At 45.1% G+C, this 16,370-nt stretch overlaps 1 long non-coding RNA gene across 2 annotated transcripts; it reads left to right on the forward strand.

Moving 5' to 3' along the window:
- Positions 1–229: 229 nt before the first annotated feature.
- LOC133486493 (uncharacterized) lies at positions 230–13,769 on the forward strand. Of its 2 annotated transcripts, none has more exons than XR_009791046.1 (3): positions 230–426; positions 11,891–12,022; positions 13,601–13,769. It is a non-coding gene; the product is annotated as an uncharacterized LOC133486493 (long non-coding RNA). The 2 variants fall into 2 exon arrangements; XR_009791047.1 differs by having other exon boundaries at positions 230–412.
- Positions 13,770–16,370: the final 2,601 nt, after the last annotated feature.

The raw sequence follows: 16,370 nt of genomic DNA on the forward strand, positions 1-16,370 counted from the left end.
CCGAAGTGAGTGACAACGCTGGCGAATCGCAAATCACATTTGACGTTGAATTAAGTCCCGCCCCCGCCTGCACGCTTGGCTGCTCATTGGTCATTCGCCGAAGATTCAGAAATGAGTGACAGAACGCTTCAACAGTTCCGTTTCTGCTCCCAGCCGACTCCCTCGCCTCACGGCGGCCAAGCTCAAAGAACGAATTATTGCATAAACTGATTCAGTTCAGTTCGTTCACTAAAAAGATTTGTTCTTCTGAACGAAACGTTAGCGAACGAAACAACACTATCCACCGAGCCACACCGACAAGCCTTCACCAAGCCCCACGGGAGTCGCCGTGGCAATATCTGTTTTGCTGGGCGCAGGACATGCCTCCACCACCTTAGTCATTGCCAGCAGGCCGCTGGCACGCTCGAACCAGGTGACCGAAAGAGGGTGAATATCAACAGAGGGATCATTTTGTGTTCGTCTTTCGCTCCCATTCATATCAATCGAAGTGACCGGAGGACCCCGGCTGGCGATAATGAATGCAAGATTCGCATTCACTATACAAACAACTATACAAATATAGTTAAGTATTGTTGTAAAACGGCGGCACGGTGGCCGACTGGTTACAGCGTCAGCCTCACAGTTCTGAGGTGCGGGGTTCAATCCCCGTCCCCGCCTGTGTGGAGTTTGCATGTTCTCCCCGTGCCTGCGTGGGTTTTCTCCGGGCACTCCGGTTTCCTCCCATTGGAGACTTTGCCCGTAGGCATGACTGTGAGTGCGAATGGTTGTTAGTTTCTATGTGCCCTGCGATTGGCTGGCAACCAGTTCAGGGTGTACCCCGCCTCCTGCCCGATGACAGCTGGGATAGGCTCCAGCACGCCCGCGACCCTAGTGAGGAGAAGCGGCTCAGAAAATGGATGGATGGATATTGTTGTAAAACACAACAAATGTATTCAGTGTATTTTGATGGCTCTGGAGCGGCTGCGACTCGGTCGTTAAAACCCGGAAATGCTGTGTTGAGTGTGCGGGTAACAGTCACGAAGTGGTCAGGTATAATATATGAATATAATAACCAAAACTACGTAACACTGTGCGCGATTCCAAATGTCTTTTGCAAGTGGTTTTGGTGTTAAAGGACGTTTGCATTCAAATGACAAACCGCATAGATGTCTACCTTAAACTTTGTCACACACTCATTTTGACCTATGTTATGCATAAAAGCAGTAGAAAGGTGGACCTTTAAGTACAGAGTGTGGGTACTTTTGCCACTTGTCCGTCACAACGGATGCTGACTCTGATATCATCTACTTTAATGTAATTACAGTATGTGATTGAGGGATGCTATCTTTGGATAAAAGTGTAGGCTGTGGCTGTAAAATCATGCCTTCACTGGATTCTTTGTAAAATACAAACCCTCTGATGTGGCTCTTTAGTGGGATCTATGTTTCTTTCCCACATATTGAGAGCTGCTCTGATATTCTCGTGTCCTGATCTAGCTCCACGAGGGGGTCAACGCGTTAGAAAGAGTTCTCAGTTTGAGTTAAATTTAATCACGGTGTCTCCGACTTTGAACAGCCATCAGAAATGTTGAAAGGTTTGTCAGGCATTTTGAATATTTCTTATACAAATGAGGTCACCCTGCACAATGTATACTTATATACTTGTACATATGCAAAACAGACTGGCAGGTTCTCATTGTTCTTGAAAACATTGTGAAACTCATTATAATAAATGTGGTTACCAAGTTAGACGGAACCAGTGCCAGTTCTAGGCATGAGGCGGTAGGTAGAAATGTGAAGGCGGATTCATTCGTACACATCAAGCGCCAGTGTCACCGACGCCAGCCCTAGGGGAAGCTGAGCTGCAACAAGTGGCACAAAGGTAGTCTTCCCTGTGCAGCCAATAGACTACTGTGGACGAGTGCGGACAAACAAGAGGAGACTTTCATCAGTCGGCCACAGCGTTTACTTCTGAAGCTGCGCCTGCGCATACCTCTCTAGCCCAAAGCAGCACTTACAGCACCATCTGCTGGTTTGGTAGTGTATAAAATCCATCCATTCATCCATTTTCTGAGCCGCTTCTCCTCACAAGGGTCGCGGGAGTGCTGGAGCCTATCCCAGCTATCATCGGGCAGGAGGTGGGGTACACCCTGAACTGGTTGCCAGCCAATCGCAGGGCACACATAAAAAAACAACCATTCTCACTCACATTCACACCTAGGGGCAATTTAGAGATTTCAATCAACCTACCACGCATGTTTTTGGGATGTGGGAGGAAACCGGAGTGCCCGGAGAAAACCCACGCAGGCACGGGGAGAACATGCAAACTCCACACAGGCGGGGCCGGGGATTGAACCCCGGTCCTCAGAACTGTGAGGCAGACGCTCTCACCAGTCGGCCTACCGTGCCCCCTGTGTATAAAATCATAACAATAAAAACATTGGTACATGCATCCAACCATTTTCCGTACTGCTTCTCCACACTCAGGTCGCAGGCGTGCTGGAGCCTATCCCAGCCGGGTGAGAGGCAGGGTACAACCTGAACTGGGCACCAGCCAATCCCAGGGCACATATAAACAAACAACCATTCACACTGATATTCAGGCCTACGGGGAATTTTGGGTCTTCATTTAACCTACCGTGCATCTTTTTGGGAAGTGGGAGGAAACCGGAGTACCCGGAGAAAACCCACACGGGCACGTGGAGACGATGCAAACTCCACACGGATTTGAACCCACAACCTCAGAATTGTGAGGCAGATGTGCTAACCAGTCGTCCATCGAGCCGCCACATTGGTACATCACCCACCTTATCGTGGTGGAGGGGTTTGTGTGTCCCAATGATCCGAGGAGCTAAATTGTCTGGGGATTTATGCCCCTGGCAGGGTCACCCATGACAAACAGGTCCTAGGTGAGGGCTCCAAAGACCCCTATGATGAGAAAAATTATTGGATCACGTTTTCCCTTGCCCGGATGCGGGCCACCGGGGCCTCCCTCTGGAGCCAGGCCTGGAGGTGGGGCTTGAAGGCGAGCGCCTTGTGGCCGGGCCTGCACCCGGGCCCGACCGGGCACATCCCGGAAGGGTAACGTGGGTTCCCCTTTCCATGGACCCACCACCTGTGTGAGGGGCCATAGGGGCCGGGTGCATCGTGAGCTGGGCGATGACCGAAAGCAGGGACCTTGGCAATCAGAAACTGACTCGAGGGACGTGGAACGTAACCTCTCTGACAGGGAAGGAGCCTGAGGTAGTGTGTGAGGTCGAGATGTTTTGACTAGATATAGTCGGGCTCCCCTTCACACACAGCTTGGGCTCTGGTACCAGTCCACTCAGGAAGGATTGGAATCTCTTCCACTCTGTAGTTGCCCACGGTGAGAGGCGCCGAGCAGGTGTGGGTATATTATTGCCCTCCGGCTTGGCGCCTGTACATTGGGGTTCACCCCAGTGGACGAGAGGGTAGCCTCCCTCCGCCTTCGGGTGGGGGGGGGGGCAGTTCCTGACTGTTGTTTGTGCCTATGCACCAAACAGCAGTTCAGAGTACCTACCCTTTTTGGAGTCCTTGGAGGGGGTGCTGGAAGCGCTCCCGCTGGGTACTCCATCGTTCCGCTGGGGGACTTTAATGCTCACGTGGGCCACGTCTGTGCTGTTTCCCAGTCTGTGCGCCCTGCACCTCCGCCCTGCCTGCCCTGCTGTATTTTAAATGCATCACACACACTCCCCATGTTTTAATGCACCACATACACCCATCTCTGGGGGGCGGAGGGTGGTGGTGGGGGGGGGGGGTTTGTCTGTTAGGCAGTAGTGCCTGGCAGCCCTGCCCCCACCCCCTCGGCTCACTGACCTCTCCAGATTTTAATGCACCACACCACTCGGAGGTGGAGGGGGGGGGGGGGCACTGATACACGGGGCAGGGCCAATGACTGCCAGTTGGGGACCTGGTAGTCATAGTAACAGGGGGGATGTGGGTCTCACTTACTTGCATGGCGGTGCTCCTGAGACCAGGCCCCCTGGGCTGGATGACTGCTTGGTGTTGGGGCTGACCTCTCATGGCCCGCGGCTGCTCCTTGGGTTCCCCACCCCCCTTATTGTTCCCTTGTCGGGTGCCCCTATCCGCCCTCCTTTCCAACAAACAAGGGACCTCGGGCTGGGCGGGGACTGGCTGCATCGGGGGCCCTGCGGGCTGGGGGCTTCTGGCTCTCCTGGGAGTGGAGGAGGGGTGGGGCGGCGGGGCGTGTGGTGCGGTGGGTGGGGTGGGGGGATTGGCTGGGGGGGTTGACATTGGGTCCCTGCGGTCCCCCCTGGGTGGCCAGTTGTCGGGGCGCTTCGGTGGGGCCGGCGGACCACCCTGGGTCCCTCGGTGTGGGAAGTGTCCCGTCCGCCGGGCTGCTCTCGGGTGGACCCCTGGGCCTGATCCCGCCCCTTGATTGATTGCCCCTGGGCCTGATCCCGCCCCTTGATTGATTGGGTGGGGTCCTCAGCCGCCGCAGTGCGCCCACAGCAATTACAGGACACGTCTGTCCGTCTTTGTGCATGTAAAACGGTGTCAATTCACTTGCATGTATCTGCAGGCACACACCCCTAGACTCTTTCATTGGGTGTGGGGTCACGCACTTACTGCAACAAATAACTCATGAATATGCACATCGCTTGTGTAAGCTCTCACTTATACTCTCGTCCTGTAGACTTTTATAATTTACATAATTAATCCCACCACACTTCAGATGTACAGCCGGGTTCACGACCCTTGTCCTGCATGCTTCTTCTCCTGTCCTTGTCCTGTTCTATCTTGTCCTGTCCTTCCCTCACAGGGTGTAGCACTACAGCCCCATGCAACACTCATATTTAATGTTTCATTGTTGTAGATAATGTAATGACTTACTTCTCTCATCCTGTTTACAATTAGTGCTTGGTCTTTTGTCTGTTTCTCTTTCCCTTCTAGAAACTTTGTTCTGTTCGGCTGATCAAGTCTGATTGTCAATAAACCTCAATTATAATACCACAGCAGAAGCGTAAAAACTCCACTGTGACACAGTAAAAAACACACACGCACACAGACAAACACACGCACACGCACAGGAAAGCAATGCTGTGCGTCGGTGCGTCGATGGACGCAGATTGATCATGTTTCATGCGTCCCTGCTCATTTTTGTGCGTCTCAGACGTGGGACGCAAATCAAATGAAATCCCAGTGTAATCATCAAAATCATACATATATATTAAAAATAAAAATAAAAATCACAACACATTTTCATCTTGTTTGTTTGTATAGTGCATCTGTATGAGTTTCACATTTTGAATTGAACTACCTAACTTAATTAAGCTTCTGACACTTCTAATTTGTTGAAATGTACCTGTAATGCTCTCTATTGAGTTGTATTAATTTAACAATATGTTTGATTACCATCACTCAGATGCAGAGCTGCCGACTGATAGGAATTCACTTCCCGAACACGTCCAAATTTGTCTGAATTTCCGTATTTTCAAAATTTTGTCAAGAACATTAACGAGGGTAGTTATTGCAGTACATTATGTAATCAAAATAATTGTGCATACTATTCAATTGCACAACATATTCATTACTTTATAATTGTAATCGTTAATACAACCACAATTCCAATTGAAGTTGGGACGTTATGTTAAACAAATAAAAACAGAATACAATGATTTGCACATCATGTTCAACCTATATTTAATTGAATACACTACAAAGACAAGATATTAAACTGATAAACTTTATTGTTTTTAGCAAATAATAATTAACTTGGAATTTTATGGCTGCAACACGTTCCAAAAAAGCTGGGACAGGGTCATGTTTACCACTGTGTTACATCACCTTTTCTTTTAACAACATTCAACAAATGTTTGGGAACTGAGGACACGCATAGTTGAACCTTTGTTGGTGGAATTCTTTCCTGTTCTTGATTCATGTACAATTCTCCGTTGTCGTATTTTACGCTTCATAATGGGCCACACATTTTCAATGGGAGACAGGTCTGGACAGTAAGCAGGTCAGTCTAGTACCCACACTCTTTTACTACAAAGCCACACTGTTGTAACACGTGCAGTACGTGGTTTGGCATTGTCTTGTTGAAATAAGCAGGGGCGTACATGCAAAAGACGTTGCTTAGATGGCAGCATATGTTTCTCCAAAACCTGTATGTACCTTTTAGCATTAATGGTGCCTTCACGTATGTGTAAGTTACCCATGCCATTGGCACTAACACAGCCCCAAACCATCACAGATGCTGGCTTTTGAACTTTGCGTCCATAACAGTCTGGATGGTTCTTTTCCTCTTTGGCCCGATTTGAAATGTGGACTCGTCGGACCACAGAACACTTTTCCACTTTGCATCAGTCCATCTTAGATGAGCTCGGGCCCAGAGAAGCCGGCGGCGTTAATGGGTGTTGTTGATAAATGGCTTTTGCTTTGCATAGTAGAGTTTCAAGTTGCACTTAATGGATGTAGCGCCAAACTTTATTTACTGACATTGGTTTTCTGAAGTGTTCCTGAGCCCATGTGATGATATCCTTTACACATTGATGTTGGTTTTTGATGCAGTGCTGCCTGAGGGATCCAAGGTCACGGGCATTCAATGTTGGTTTTCAGCCTTGTTGCTTACATGCAGTGATTTCTCCAGATTCTCTGAACCTTTTGATGATGATATGGACCGTAGATGATGAAATCCCTAAATTCCTTGCAATTGTACGTTGAGGAACATTGTCCTTAAACTGTTCGACCATTTTCTCACGCACTTGTTCACAAAGAGGTGAACCTCGCCCCATCTGCTCTAAGTGCTAGAGGACTCTGCATCTTTTTGCACAATTGTCAAAAAAAAAAAAAAAAAAAATGTACCGGCATTACCAGATAACTAGCAACCCTTTACTGCTCAGTGACTGTTTTTTTGTTTTTTTTTGTCAATGTCTTTCTGTCTCCAAAGTGTTCTGTAAATTGTCTGTTGTCGTACTAGAGCGGCTCCAACTACAAATTCCTTGTGTGTTTTTTGGACGTACTTGGCAAATAAAGATGATTCTGATTCTGATCTTTGCTTGTGAGTGACTGAGCAATTCAGGGAAGCTCCTTTTATACCCAACCATGGCACCCACCTGTTCCCAATTAGCCTGTTCACCTGTGAGATGTTCCAAACAGGTGTTTGATGAGCATTTCTCAACTTTCTCAGTCTTTTTTGCCAACTGTTGAAGCTTTTTGGGAACGTGTTACAGCCATAAAATTTGAAGTTAATGATTATTTGCTAAAAACAATAAAGTTTATCAGTTTGAACATTAAATATTTTGTCTTTGTAGTGTATTCAATTAAATATAGGTTGAACATGATTTGTAAATCATTGTATTCTGTTTTTATTTATGTTTAACACAACGTCCCAACTTCATTGGAATTGTGGTCCTAAGTACAGTTCTTTACTTTTGTAGTACAGACTGAGGTTAGTACAAGCTGATTTATTGTTCACTGAGTTTAGTTTAACAAGTAAAAAGAGAGTTTATGTTTATGAAAGTTGAAAGTGTTTATTTTGTTAGAAAAAAAAGGGAACATGTAATGATAACAGCAAATGCATTTTTGCCTCGTCATGCGAATGCTGCTTATACCTCCAAACACTAGGGGGCGTTTGGGGTCTGGAGTAGAGAAGCGCAGAGCAGAGACATGGAGATTTCCCTGTCTGTACACATGATACCATCAAGTCCGATAGAAAGTAAATTCTTCAAGTAACGGCGTTGTTATTGAGAACCCACAATGAAAACCATACAAATATGTCAACAAAGCGTGTTACAACTGCACTGTGTTCTTGTGTCCTGGAAACAGGAGTTTTGGAAGGAAGCTGACCACTGTTACTTTTCTGCTTAGAGTTGTTTGATGGGTTTTTAGTGGGTTTATTTAATATTTTTAGATTTGTTTAATGGGTTTTTAGTGGGTCTACTTAACTCACTGGGACTCTCAAAAAGCTTAAAAGGTGATCTCACTAACCTAGAGAAGTACTATATGAATGTCCAGTAATAACCTAGGAAGCCAAGGAGAGCTCTTACTTCTCCAATATTCTTTGGTTCTCTGTTTCTGATAGGTCTTTATCAGAATCAGAATCATCTTTATTTGCCAAGTATGTCCAAAAAACACACAAGGAATTTGTCTCCGGTAATTGAACCGCTCTAGTACGACAACAGACAGTCAATTGACAGAGAACACTTTTGAAACATAAAGACATTGAGAAAATTGTGCAAAAAGATGCAGAGTCCTCTAGCACTTAGAGTAGTTCGAATGACTAATATTGCAATAGTGCGGTGCAATGACCATTGTGCAAAGGGCGCTGAGACTTCAAACGAGTAGTACGATAGTCTGGGACAATGTTGATTGTGCAAATGTTGCAGATACTCCTCAGTCAGTGTGCAAATGGAGCAGATGCTACTGTGGCATGAGTGGCCAGTATTGGTCAACAACAGATATGCAAATAGTGCAGCGTGGTGAGACTACTACACTGAGTGCACGAGTAATATATAATTGGCCCGACAGAAATGTGACAACAAACTCAAGACAATGTGACAACAAACTCAAGACAAAAAGACAAAAAATTGCCAGCATGTTGCAATGTAATTGTAGGTTAGCTGTTGATTGCAAGAGGGAAGAAGCTGCTGGAATGTCTGCTAGTTCTAGTTTGCATTGATCGGTAGCGCCTACCTCAGGGAAGGAGCTGGAAGAGCCGGTGACCGGGATGTGGAGGGTCCGAGAGGATTTTGCATGCTCTTGTCTTAGTTCTGGCAGCGTGCAAGTCCTCAAGGGTGGGTAGGAGGGTACTGACAATCCTTTCAGCAGTTTTGATTGTCCGTTGCAGTCGGAGTTTGTCCTTTTTTGTAGCAGCACCAAAACAGACTGTGATGGAAGAACACAGGACTGCTGTGTCGAACTGCCTCAGCAGCTCCCGTGGCAGGCCGTGCTTTCTCAGAAGCCGCAGGAAGTACATCCTCTGCTGGGCCTTTTTGAGGACGGAGTTGATGTTGATCGCCCACTTCAGGTCCTGAGAGACTAATTCCCAGGAACTTGAAGGTCTCGACGGTTGACACAAGGCACCTGGACAGCGTGAGGGGCAGCTCTGGCGAAGGATGCTTCCTGAAGACCACGATCATCTCTACAGTCTTGAGCGTGTTCAGCTCCAGGTTGTGTTGGCCGCACCACAGCTCCAGCCGCTCCACTTCCTGTCGATATGCAGACTCGTCACCGCCCTTGATGAGGCCGATGACAGTGGTGTCATCTGAAAACTTCAGGAGTTTGACAGCCGGGTGCGTTGAGGTGCAGTCGTTCGTGTAGAGAGAGAAGAGCAGCGGAGCGAGGACACAACCTTGAGGCGCCCCAGTGCTGATGCTGTGTGTGGATGAGGTGGCCTCCCCAGCCTCACCTGCTGTGTCCTGCCCGTCAGGAAGCTGTGAATCCACTGGAAAATGGCAGGTGAGACGCTGAGCTGGAGACGCTTGGAGGAAAGGAGTTCAGGGATGATGGTGTTGAACGCTGAGCTGAAATCCACGAACAAGATCCTCGCGTTGTTCCCTGCACTGTCGATCTATCTGTACACCTTTGTTTGTGACTAAAAGTCCTACATATCTTATTTGTTTCTTCAAAAGTTCAAACTTTTTCGGTCGTAGTTTAACAACATGATCCCTGAGTTTCTGTAGAACACGTGATAAGTCATTTACATTACATGGTCAGTGAAAGTCTTAGAATAACATAACAAGGAGAACAGCACTCATCCCTTAAACCTTCAAGGACCCCTTCCATACATCTTTGAAAGGCTGCTGGGGCGTTGGTAAGGCTAAATGGGAGACGGTTCAACTCATATAATCCCCAAGGTGTGGTAAAGGCAGTCACGTGTTTAGAGTTCTCGTTGACAAAGCCTTGGTGATAGGCACTGCCTTGGTAAAGAATTGAGAACCATGAGTAGCCCCCACGTGATCCAGCAGGTCCTGAATGCATGGGAATGGATGGCGATCAGGGATAGTTTTGCGGTTTAACCCCCGAAAGTCAGCACACAACCGTAAGGTCATGTCCTTTTTTCTCATGGTATGGTGAAGTGTGGTGAAGATTTTCTAACCCAGCTGTGGTCACGGAGATTTTGGACATACTCTTTCACTTCCTTATCCAAGGGTTTTGGAATGGAGTTATAGGATTTTTGAACTGGTACATTGTCGGTGTGATGGATTCTGAGTTGCAGACCTGGGGTACAGCAGATATCTGAGTCCCTTTTGGCAAAAACAGCCGACTCTTCAAAAATGTCTCTTACAGTCTTTTGCTGATCCTCGTTCAGGTGTGACAAATAACAGGGGAATGCCATGTTTGTTTGTTAGTGTCATTTAAGGTTTGGCATTGGTCACTGTTTTCATGAACAGAGCTGAAGTTGACAGAACATGTGTTTACCAAAGTTTGCTGCTCTGATATGTCTGAAACACAGTTAACTGGTCTTACTTTAGCTACTTCTTCCAATGTTCCCTAAACAGTTCTATTGGAAAGGAAAATATCATGTTTAATAGTGTTCTGCACTGAAATTTTTTATTCCATCCATCTATTTTCTGAGCCGCTTCTCCTCAATAGGGTCGCGGGCGTGCTGGAGCCTATCCCAGCTGTCATCGGGCAGGAGGCGGGGTACACCCTGAACTGGTTGCCAGCCAATCGCAGGGCACATACAAACAAACAACCATTTGCACTTACATTCACACCTATGGGCAATTCAGAGTCTCCAATTCATGCATGTTTTTGGGATGTGGGTGGAAACCGGAGTGCCCGGAGAAAACCCACTCAGGGACGGGAAGAACATGCAAACTCCACACAGGCGGGGCCGGGGATTGAAGCCGGGTCCTCAGAACTAAGAAGCTGACTCTCTAACCAGTCGTCCACCGTGCCGCCGGAATTTCTTTATTTTTTATTTTTTTTGATGAGCCATTAGCAACATTTACTAACGCGGGGAACAACTCTAAACCATCAGGATAGTTTTACATTTGGCTGAAATAGCATTGCACCTTCTGCTGGCCACTCTCTTACTCTGCACCTCACAAATCTGACCGGCAGGTAACACTACTCCCTTTTTACCAGTTTTTACACTACATTCAAGAAAGTTATCAGCTGGGGTAAAAACCTCTTGTGCAGATACTAAAGCTTCAGCTGTACTCTCATTGACACTTAAAGCTTCTTTGAGTAGACCTGTGCCATCTGTATCAGTCTCTGTGTTAGCTTTAATGATGACTGCAATGACATTACTGCCTAAGATAGGATGGTTAAGACAGCTCTGGGTGAGTAAATCTGGTACTTGTATCGTAACATACCCATAGTTATTGCTTTTGATCTCAAGTGCCATATCTACCCAACCCTTGAAAGGAGCATCAGTGCCATTTGCAGCATAAATTGAGAGGTTGGTCTGAAAGGAGGGAATCAAGTGGTTGGATCTGAACATTAGACAGTGTCCTTTGCATCCATGATTTTTCCACCGTAGTCACTTGAGCACCAGAATCCAGCAACATTTGTATTGGAGCGCCGTTGTGTGCACATGTAACCATACATCTTTTCCCAATGAGCTGCACAAGTCTTTTCTTTGGCGTTGGTCATGAACCAGTTGACTGCGACTTTGGTCTCAAGTGCCATATCTACCCAACCCTTGAAAGGAGTATCAGTGCCATTTGCAGCATACATTTCAAGAGGTTGGTCTGAAAGGAGGGAATCTGGTGGTTGGATCTGAACATTAGACAGTGTCCTTTGCATCCATGATTTTTCCACCGTAGTCACTTGAGCACCAGAATCCAGCAACATTTGTATTGGAGCGCCATTGTGTGCACATGTAACCATACATCTTTTCCCAATGAGCTGCGCAAGTCTTTTCTTTGGCGTTGGTCATGAACCATTTGACTGCGACTTTGTTTTTTGGTTATTAGGAACTGGGGGCACTTGGGCTCTCTTGGTCACTGGCTGCCCCTCTCCTGTGACTGCTGCATGTTTCCCGATGCCTTTTGTTGAAGACAGCCTATGGCCCTGTGTCCTGTTTGACCACACATAAAGCAATGCTGGTAAGTCACTTTGTTTGTTGCACACAAGTCTTGCATTTGCCTCATGTCTCAACTCGTACCTTTGGGTTGCGGTTACTTCTGAAGCTGCGCCAGCGCATACCTCTCTAGCCCACAGCAGCATTTACAGCACCATCTGCTGGTTTGGTACTGTATAAACTCATAACAATAAAGACGAAAAAAAAAAATTAAGGGGGTGTCTGTTTTAAATGAAACTTAGGCATTTCCAATCCTACTACACCAGCATATTTGTTGTTGATGTGCTTTCTTTGTGGGATTGTGTTTTTTTTTTGCAGTTTCCAGCCCCTAAGAAATGCATTGCACAATGTCGTAAGACCTGTACAGTGGGTGCTGGTACTTTACTGCTTGAGCTCACTGAGGCACGCAAACCCCTAGACCACAACAAGGTGGCAATGCTACACGAGCATGGTTGTTACCAAGGAGAAGTGCTTGGTGTAAAAAGGTTGAATACTGCTCTAAGTGCTAAGTGGTCACATTACTTACATATGTCTGTTTGTAATGCAAAGGCAGAATATTTTCATAAGGTAGTTGTATTGCAGGGATTCTCAAACTGCGGTTCCCTGTTGGCAGGTGAGCGAGATGTGTAATTGTTTTCTGTTACATATTTACATTGTTCCCCCCAAATGTGATTTCTCACAACATAAGATGTTTAATATGGCAGAAATCCTCTATACAATTTAACTATCAACAAAAAAGATCTAAATAATAATAATAATAATAGGCGGCACGGTGAACGACTGGTTAGCACATCTGCCTCACAGTTCTGAAGACCTGGGTTCAAGACCTCGCCTATGTGGAGTTTGCATGTTCTCCCTGTACCTGCGTGGGTTTCCCCTGGGTAGTCCGGTTTCCTCCCACATCCCCAAAACATGCATGGTAGGTTAATTGAAGACTAAATTGTCCGTAGGTATGAATGTGAGTATTAATGGTTGTTTGTTTGCCTGGAGTTAGCTTGGATAGGCTCCAGCATACCCGTGACCTTCGTGAGGATAAGCGGTGTAGAAAATGGATGGATTATAATAATGTTAATAATAATAATAACAGTAATAACAAACAATTACGGGACCTATAATGCATTTCAAGTACTGGCAGTCGGCCTGACTTTTTCTACTTTAAAATCTATCTGTGCGAGTCTAGTTTACGGTAGCTGCCATTTTTTAAATATTTTTTTATATAAATTGTGTCGTGTTTTAAACCTGCTTACGTGATTAAACATGGTGCATTTAAATGGTGTTTGTTGGGACCATTCTGAAGGCTGCAGGCAGGGCAGAATGTGGGAAGTCGAAGGGGGTACTGGTACGTTTGGGAAAGGCTGGTATGGACTTAGAGACTGGTCATCGATTTTCCAGAGCCTCACTGATGTGGAAGCAGAAGGTAAAGGTTACAAGAACAATTTGATCTACGTTGGTAAATAAAGTTCAGAGGGTGGTGAATTTAAATCATGATATGAACAGGGAAGACGAGGCGGTGGGACCCAATTACTGTGAGAGTCTGAGGGGCCTACCGTATTGTTTTTTGGTCGCTGCTCAGTTCTTTGACAAGCTTTTAATCTCTTTACAGGGACCATCCTCTTTTCGGGCTTCCCAATGTGCTTATCACCCCCCAACATTGGAATCAGTACTTCCGCTACAGCCACAAGAAAAGTTCAGTCGATGTTGGGAAATGCTGTGGCTGCAGTATAAGGCCTTTCAAGTCAAGATGCATTGATTTGTGTTTTGTATTTCCATTGAAAAACCACTAATGATAGTAAACAGAAATTGCAGTTCCCACAGAAATTGTACATAAAAGGCTCGTTTTTACCTTTAGCTTCACACTTAAAGTTCTTGCTCTTGCCTTGACATTTTACTTTCATTTACTTTTAACCTTACCTTATGCTTTAGTTTCCATTTTCTTTTCCCAATGTTTATATTTCCCTTACTTATGCGTGTACCTTTACTTTTAGCCTTCTCTTTCCCATATCTTTTACACTCACCCTCCCAATGCCTTAACCTTACCTTCCCTTTTTCATTTTCTTTATCTGTTTGAAGGAGAGGCAATGCAACTACAATCACACACTGTAAACAGTATTGTCTATAATGTGTAAGTGAAGCCTTATTTGGTGAAATGTGGAAATTTCTATGTAGGGTATAAAAAGAACAGTTCTTGTATTGAATTAGGTAGCTAACAAAGGCAACTTTAGTGGGAGCAAATAACGAAAAATAGTGCAGAGAGATGTGTTGTTTTGATGGTGGTCAGTTCTATTTAATATTTTGCATTAGTGCCACGATATTCATTCTCATAAAATGCAAAACTGCATCTTAGTTGTGCCAGCTCCCGTGATAAATCTTACCATATACTTTACACTCACCAACATCACACCATAAGTATAAACTGCAGACTCTAATGAGATCCAATACAAGAGCTGCATTAACAATTCTGCCTTAACAAATACAATACAGGTACAGCTCATTAAATTACAATTTGGTTGAAAAATGTATTTATTACATTTCTCATAAATTATATAAAGTCATTCCAACACTTGAGAAAATACTTTTCAGAGGGCAAATTCCTGCCTATGGTCCATCCATCCATTTTCCATACCGCTTATCCTCACCAGGGTTACGGGTGTGGTGGAGCCATTCCCAGCTATTTTTGGGCGAAAGGCGGGGCACACACTGAACTGGTTGCCAGCCAATTGCAGGGCACATCTAAACAAACAACCATTCACGCTCACATTTACACCTACGAGCAATTTGGAGTCATCAACTAACCTACTCCTGCCTATGGTCTACATTAAAAATCATTTGCATTTTTTTTTTTTTCATTGTTATTTTAGTTTCTATAGATGGTAAATTTTGAGTTTTTCTTTGCTGTAAGCTATAATCATAGATCATTTTACACTTGAGACTATGTGACTCGCGGGATGCATGTCATCAAAACAATGAGTCCCAACCCTGGAACAATGAGTCCCTGAAATTTACCATCACAGAATACAGATACAGTAATCCTCCTCTTTATCACGGTTCTTGCTTCGCGGCCCTGTTATATTGCAGATTTGTATTGCAGTTGTTACTCTCTTTTATACTGTTTGTACAATATTTTTGTTATCCATTGCTCTTGCTCTCTCTCTCAATATATTGTGTTTAGGACTGCCACGGTAGAAAATATGTTAGAACAATACATTTTCCCAAAATCTTTCATGATAAACGATAGTATTGTTGATGTTTTTTTTATGCCACTGATATAATGATATTAGAGCATAATAAGGAATTGTACACATCTTACATTGTACACGTATTTTAGAAATCTGCATCGATAATCAAACATGAGAACAACTGTAATGTTCTCTCATTTACTCAATAAAAGTAGGGTTCCTTTTCACAATAAGAGAAAGTAAATTAAAATAGATATGTGTTCAAATAAAGTGCTTAACTTAAGAAAAATAAAAGTTTCCACATTTTCCCCTTTTCTTTTTGGCATCTTGACACAACAGTGAAGTCAAAAAGTTTACATATTTTAATTGAACAAATCTTGATAACTGAACCGTTTTAGAGGTTATGTTTGTCAAAACCTTTGTTTTGGTTCATAACAGCGTTTCACATATTATATGCACTTTTAATAAGTGCTCCTAGTGGGAAATTCCCACTGATAAGTACAAACAAAAATGACAAGGATCGTTCCATTGTTCCAAATGTTCTCTTGCTTCCTCGGTCATTTTCTGATCTTTCTTACGGAACTTCTTTTTTTGCTGTGGATGGGGGTCATCCATTTTCCGTACCACTTATCCTCACTAGGGTCGTGGGCGTGCTGAAGCCTATCCCAGCTATCTTCAAGCAAGAGGCGGGCTACACCCGGAACTGGTCGCCAGCCAATCGCAGGGCACACATAAACAAACAACCATTCACACTCACATTCACACCTAAGGACAATTTAGAGTCTTCAATCAACCTACCACACATGTTTTTGGGATGTGGGAGGAAACACACGCAGGCACGGGTAGAACATGCAAACTCCACACAGGCGGGGCTGGGATTTGAACCCCGGTCCCCAGAACTGTGAGGCAGATGTGCTAACCAGTTTTACTACCATGTCACCGGTGTGGGCACATCTGGGACTTTTTGTGGGTCCGGGCGCGGACTGCGGTTCACCAGAGACCTATTTTGAACGATGTTGCTGTTTAGCTCCTTATCTCACTAGCTAGTTAGCTCCAAGGCTGGTGAATGTAATAAATAGTTAACTTTCCTGAAAGTCATCTACGGATTGAGAGCCATTCCGCCAGCGGCTCGCTGCGTCGTGAGCGGCACGCTGGGTGTTACCACAAGAATGAAAATCTGAATAATGAAAGTCCGGA

This window comes from Phyllopteryx taeniolatus, chromosome 12 (assembly GCF_024500385.1).
Source record: "Phyllopteryx taeniolatus isolate TA_2022b chromosome 12, UOR_Ptae_1.2, whole genome shotgun sequence".
NCBI classification, from domain to species: Eukaryota; Metazoa; Chordata; class Actinopteri; order Syngnathiformes; family Syngnathidae; genus Phyllopteryx; species Phyllopteryx taeniolatus.